Here is a 6,299-nt window from a genome sequence, read left to right as displayed (position 1 = left end):
CCGCCTGCAAGGACGGGGGATTCGGTGCTGGGCTAGGTCCCGTTTCGCTCGCAGCTACTCGGGGAATCCCTGTTGGTTTCTTTTCCTCCGCTTAGTGATATGCTTAAATTCAGCGGGTTGTCTCGCCTGATCTGAGGTCGACACAGATATGCATTTTCTCGCGTTCGATTCCGGCGCGGTCGCGCGCGCGCGTCCTTCCCTCGTCTCCGGCCGGCACCTTCCGCCCATTCCCCGCTCTCAGTCGGCAGCACCCTCGGCGACTGCGAGCGAGACTGGAAGGCACCTCTGACCGGCGCTCGGGACGGCGCGCATTCGGTTGCGCGCGGAACACTGAACGCAGAGAGTGTGAACCCCCGACCGCCGCGGCCGAATAAATTCCCTGCCGCCTCTCTTTCCCTCGAGAGAACGACCTCGGCCTGGCGTAGGGGCATCGTCAGAGTTTTGCGTCGCCCCCGCCCCAACTGGAGTGGCCCAGTTTTTCTCGGGGCAGAGACTGCGAAGCACTTAGACCGACGGCGGACTGCGCTCGCAACGAGATCGCGTCCGTTCGACCCGTACTCGACTTCGCGCCCACTCGAGGAGGCGGTCCCTTTCCGCACAGGGTCCGGGGGACCCCTTCGTTGCCGCGCACACGGCGCGCCTCTGCGCTTTGCCGAACTGTGCTGCGCACACCGCGCTCGCGCCCGTCACCTCCCTGCACCCCGCGCGAGGTATCCCTTTTTCTCGCGCGGGCGTGCCCGGAACAGGGCGTTCCCGTCTCTGCGCTTCTCGCAGCAGTTCGGCTACTTCTCCGCGGGCCAGCAGGCAGCGCTTCGCCGCCCGTCCAAACAGCCTCGTCTCCCGTCGGACCGCTCTTTCCCTGCAGGTAATCCCTTCCTGCGGCGGTCGCTTTCTGAGGCGTGACGCTCTACGGCTAGCAGCCGCCGGCCCGCGTTACGTCAGCGCAGGGCGACCCGACTCTGCCGCTTTGCGCGCGGCTGAAGGGTTCGACCCGCTCTCCTCCTCATTCGCAAAGTCTTTCGAGGGATCTTCGGCGTTCCGTACAGAGCCGTCCTCTTTGCCGACACGGTCAAAACGAGTCGCCGGCCGCGCCATCCCCGGGCGCCGGCGCCTCTCTTGATATATGATCCGACCCTCAGACAGACGAACCCAAGGGAAGACCCAAGGGCGCAATGTGCGTTCGAAGAATCAGTGCTCAGTGTGTCCTGCAATTCACACCAAGTCTCGCAGCTGGCTGCGTTCTTCATCGACCCGAGAACCGAGTGATCCACCGCTTAGAGTCGTGCGTTTGGTTTGTTCAAATCCGTACAGTACAACCAGGGTTTTAGGCACCGGGCTTTTCCCCTGGTCTCCAGTCGCAGTTTCGACCGACGTCTTTCGCGCCTCGCAGCCGTCCGTTCGGCATGCTGCGCGTGCCTCAAAGCCAAAGCGAGCAAAGTCTCTCGAAGCTTTTGTGCGATAATGGCTTGCGCGTCACTAATAGGATGACGAGGCATTTGGCAACCACTAAGGCAGAAGTGCTGAGCCGACGCGTGACGCTCCAATTCCGGTCTTCATCAGAGGTGGGTCTTCTTGTGCCTTCTTGGGCACGCCCGCTCCGCCCGCACGGGCCTGACCGCAGAACACCTCGAAGCACCGGCGTTTGCTAGAAATATACATTCTTGGAGCTCTGTGCCACCGTCCTCACGCACCTTTCTGCGATCTGCAGCGACGCTACCCCCGGACTCCAGCAGCGGTTTTTTTTGTTGCTGTTCACACTCAACTGCTGTTCACATCTTTCAAGGCGAGTCATCACCGCCTACCGCTGCTGCACCCTTTTGTAGGGGAGGGGGTTTTCCCAACGCCCCCCGGTCCGGTCGCCCCCGGGTGCGCCATCGTGCTGCTCCCTACTCGACCATTTCGCCACATCATTGCTTCGCAAGGAGACAGGCACCGCCTAGCCGTGGCTACGCAGCGCGTACTTGGAACAAGCCGCAAAGCGGACGTTCATCAGTCTACTCCCGCAATAGGAGCCCACCGGCCACAGTGCCATGGACGGCGTTTCGGTAGCGCACCGACAGACTACTCGAAGGCTGGGAAGGACGAAGCAGCAAGAGAACCCGGCTGCCGCGAATGCGTTCAAAGTGCGGGATTATAATCCCTCGTCCTTTTCGGTCCCGGTGCCTCCTTTCGCGCCGTCGGCGCGGCGTCAGACTCCGCGCCCGCAGTGCGAGACCTTTCGCGCGCGGCCGTTCCCTGGGCCGCGCGCGTCCCGCCGCGTGCGCGTCGCGCAGAAGCGCAGTTTCCCAGCCAGCGAGCCGCGGTTCCTCTCGTACTTCGCAGCAGCCGCCGCCGTTCCCTTGGCAGCGGGCAGGCCTTTCCCTCGGCCCGCCTACCGACTGGTGGTCGCAACACGACAAAGCCAGCGAGCCGCGGTTCCTCTCGTACTTCGCAGCAGCCGCCGCCGTTCCCTTGGCAGCGGGCAGGCCTTTCCCTCGGCCCGCCTACCGACTCGTGGTCGCAACACGACAAAGCCAGCGAGCAGCGTTTCCTTTCGTACTTCGCAGCAGCCGCCGCCGTTCCCTTGGCAGCGGGCAGGCCTTTCCCTCGGCCCGCCTACCGACTCGTGGTCGCAACACGACAAAGCCAGCGAGCAGCGTTTCCTTTCGTACTTCGCAGCAGCCGCCGCCGTTCCCTTGGCAGCGGGCAGGCCTTTCCCTCGGCCCGCCTACCGACTCGTGGTCGCAACACGACAAAGCCAGCGAGCAGCGTTTCCTTTCGTACTTCGCAGCAGCCGCCGCCGTTCCCTTGGCAGCGGGCAGGCCTTTCCCTCGGCCTGCCTACCGGCTCTGTTTGCGCCTCTTCGACGGTTGTCGACAACCGAAAGCCCACCATGAGTGGTGCGTTACGCCGTTCAAACCTGCGGATACAGCCCGTCCGACTTTCCCTTGGTGACGGAGCTCCGCTGGGCGCAACAGTTTGTGCAGAGAAGCGGCTTCAGAATCTCGCAACTCCGCGGTTGAGGCCTTCCCCCGCTTATAAGTGGGGGCGGCGCCGGGTGTGACAAGCACAATCCGGTAATGATCCTTCCGCAGGTTCACCTACGGAAACCTTGTTACGACTTTTACTTCCTCTAAATGATCAAGTTTGGTCATCTTTCCAACAGACCGGCGCAACCGAAAGGCCGCGCCGGACATCGGTCCGAAGACCTCACTAAATCATTCAATCGGTAGTAGCGACGGGCGGTGTGTACAAAGGGCAGGGACGTAATCAACGCGAGCTTATGACTCGCGCTTACTGGGAATTCCTCGTTCAAGGGGAACAATTGCAAGCCCCTATCCCAATCACGAAAGAAGTTCCACGGGTTACCCAGTCTTTTCAGACAGGGATAAAGACACGCTGCTTCCTTCAGTGTAGCGCGCGTGCGGCCCCGGACATCTAAGGGCATCACAGACCTGTTATTGCTCTGTTTCGTGCGGCTAGGAGCCGCTTGTCCCTCTAAGAAGGTTGTAAGGTGCTGGGAACCCCGCACCTATTTAATAGGCTAGAGTCTCGTTCGTTATCGGAATTAACCAGACAAATCGCTCCACCAACTAAGAACGGCCATGCACCACCATCCACCGAATCAAGAAAGAGCTCTCAATCTGTCAATCCTCCCAGTGTCCGGGCCGGGTAAGTTTTCCCGTGTTGAGTCAAATTAAGCCGCAGGCTCCACTCCTGGTGGTGCCCTTCCGTCAATTCCTTTAAGTTTCAGCTTTGCAACCATACTTCCCCCGGAACCCAAATACTTTGGTTTCCCGGAAGCTGCCCGCCGAGTCATTTGAGTAACTCAGGCGGATCGCTGGTTGGCATCGTTTATGGTCAGAACTAGGGCGGTATCTGATCGCCTTCGAACCTCTGACTTTCGTTCTTGATCAAAGAAAACATTCTTGGCAAATGCTTTCGCAGTAGTTCGTCTTGCGACGGTCCAAGAATTTCACCTCTAGCGCCGCAATACGAATGCCCCCGTCTGTCCCTCAATCATTACCCCGTATTCCAAAAACCAACAGAACAGAAACGGGGTCTTGTTCTATTATTCCATGCAAGTTTATTCAGGCGACTCGCCTGCGTTGAGCACTCTAATTTTTTCAAAGTAAAAGCGCAGGCCACCTCGAGACGCACCAATGAAGGGCACCAAGAGAGGACCGGCATGATGTTCAGTCCGAGCCGTCGCATCGGGTAGATGCACTACTCGTCTGGAACTGAGATCCAACTACGAGCTTTTTAACCGCAGCAGCTTTAGTATACGCTATTGGAGCTGGAATTACCGCGGCTGCTGGCACCAGACTTGCCCTCCAATTGATCCTCGTTAAAGGATTTAGAGTGTACTCATTTCAATTACGGGGCCTCAAAAGAGTCCCGTATTGTTATTTTTCGTCACTACCTCCCCGTGCCGGGAGTGGGTAATTTGCGCGCCTGCTGCCTTCCTTGGATGTGGTAGCCGTTTCTCAGGCTCCCTCTCCGGAATCGAACCCTGATTCTCCGTTACCCGTAACAACCATGGTAGGCAAGTAACCTACCATCGAAAGTTGATAAGGCAGACACTTGAAAGAAACGTCGCCGGCTCATGGCCATGCGATCAGCACAAAGTTATCCAGAGTCACCACAGAGTACGGGCAGAGCCCGATGGGTCTTGGTCTAATAAAAGCGCCCGTCAGCCAAAGGCCTTCAGGCTCAATGCATGTATTAGCTCTAGAATTGCCACAGTTGTCCAAGTAGAAAGAAACGATCTAAGGAACCATAACTGATTTAATGAGCCATTCGCGGTTTCGCCTTATTTCGGCATGTACTTAGACATGCATGGCTTAATCTTTGAGACAAGCATATGATTACTGGCAGGATCAACCAGGTATGATGCATAGGCATTCCCTTTTCGCCCCAGAAGGGTGCCTCGTCGCCGCCGATAGGGCCGCCATAAACCCCCAGCGCGCGACGCATCTTTTTCGCGGCAGCTTGCGCTGCCCGTGCATCGTTCGAGCTCGCTGCGGCATCCGACCCGTAGGTACGGCAATCGCCACGCGGCAAGAGAGCACGTGTGCCTTTAGGCAAAGCATTTGTAACGCGCCCACCAGTGCGCACATCGGCCTCTAGGGCCGCAGCATTAGGCAACTGGACGGCGCTTGCTGCGTAGCCGAGACGGCCAAGCCGCCAGACGACGGGACACGCCCGCGTCTTCGGCGCGCTCGCACGGAATCGAGTCCGGGTAGCACGGAACACACCTCGTAAAACGTGGAAACAGCGTCGTCCGACAACCAGCCCCTATCGCAGACGCGGATGAGGCTGCAGACGAATGCCGTGGGGTCCGAGGGACGGGGACACGCTGGGCACGAGGCCGCATATCAGACCCGGTCACGGCGCGCACACGCGGGCGCGCGCCGCCGACTGCTCCACTGGGACCCCCATATAATAGCAGCGATAAGTACCCAGACCTCCGTGGGTGAGTAAATCGCCGTACTCGTGCCACTTTCGCCGCAAGGGCCGCACAAATCGTGCGCGCTTTGCCGCGGCATCACAACGCCGCGCTTCCGCGGCGCCCCGCACGAGCCGTACTCGTGGACATAGCCGTCGGGCGAACCGCCGTACTCGAGGCGCGTTCGCCGCAAGAGCCGCTCAAATCGTGCGCGCTTTCCTGCGGCATCGCACGAAAGCGCTGCCCCGGCGCCCCGCACGAGCCGTACTCGTGGACATTGTCATCGGGCGAACCGCCGTACTCGAGGCGCGTTGGCGGCAAGACCCCCACAAATCGTGCGCGCTTTGCTGCGGCATCGCACAAAAGCGCATCCCCGGCGCCCCGCACGAGCCGTACTCGTGGACATAGCCGTCGGGCGAAGCGCCGTACTCGAGGCGCGTTCGCCGCAAGAGCCGCTCAAATCGTGCGCGCTTTCCTGCGGCATCGCACGAAAGCGCTGCCCCGGCGCCCCGCACGAGCCGTACTCGTGGACATGGTCATCGGGCGAACCGCCGTACTCGAGGCGCGTTCGCCGCAAGAGCCGCTCAAATCGTGCGCGCTTTCCTGCGGCATCGCACGAAAGCGCTGCCCCGGCGCCCCGCACGAGCCGTACTCGTGGACATGGTCATCGGGCGAACCGCCGTACTCGAGGCGCGTTCGCCGCAAGAGCCGCTCAAATCGTGCACGCTTTCCTGCGGCATCGCACGAAAGCGCTGCCCCGGCGCCCCGCACGAGCCGTACTCGTGGACATAGCCGTCGGGCGAACCGCCGTACTCGAGGCGCGTTCGCCGCAAGAGCCGCTCAAAACGTGCGCGCTTTCCTGCGGCATCGC

General features: G+C 60.4%; 3 non-coding genes across 3 annotated transcripts in view; all 3 read right to left on the bottom strand.

Annotated features, from left to right (window-relative positions):
- Positions 1-140, bottom strand: part of LOC149324799 (large subunit ribosomal RNA) — a 3,942-nt gene extending 3,802 nt beyond the window's left edge. The window contains exon 1 of the ribosomal RNA XR_016286688.1: positions 1-140. This exon is cut by the window's left edge and continues 3,802 nt beyond it. This is a non-coding gene — a ribosomal RNA (large subunit ribosomal RNA).
- A 989-nt stretch (positions 141-1,129) lies between these two features.
- Positions 1,130-1,282, bottom strand: LOC149324798 (5.8S ribosomal RNA). The gene has a single exon (XR_016286686.1). It is a non-coding gene; the product is annotated as a 5.8S ribosomal RNA (ribosomal RNA).
- A 1,775-nt stretch (positions 1,283-3,057) lies between these two features.
- On the bottom strand, positions 3,058-4,870 carry LOC149324797 (small subunit ribosomal RNA). The gene has a single exon (XR_016286687.1). It is a non-coding gene; the product is annotated as a small subunit ribosomal RNA (ribosomal RNA).
- Between the last annotated feature and the right edge of the window lie 1,429 nt (positions 4,871-6,299).

The sequence above is a fragment of the Amblyomma mixtum genome, unplaced genomic scaffold (genome assembly GCF_055824585.1).
Source record: "Amblyomma mixtum isolate Tamu unplaced genomic scaffold, ASM5582458v1 scaffold_153, whole genome shotgun sequence".
NCBI classification, from domain to species: Eukaryota; Metazoa; Arthropoda; class Arachnida; order Ixodida; family Ixodidae; genus Amblyomma; species Amblyomma mixtum.
Note: the sequence above shows the minus strand (reverse complement) of the source record. Positions and strands in the feature narration are given on the sequence as shown.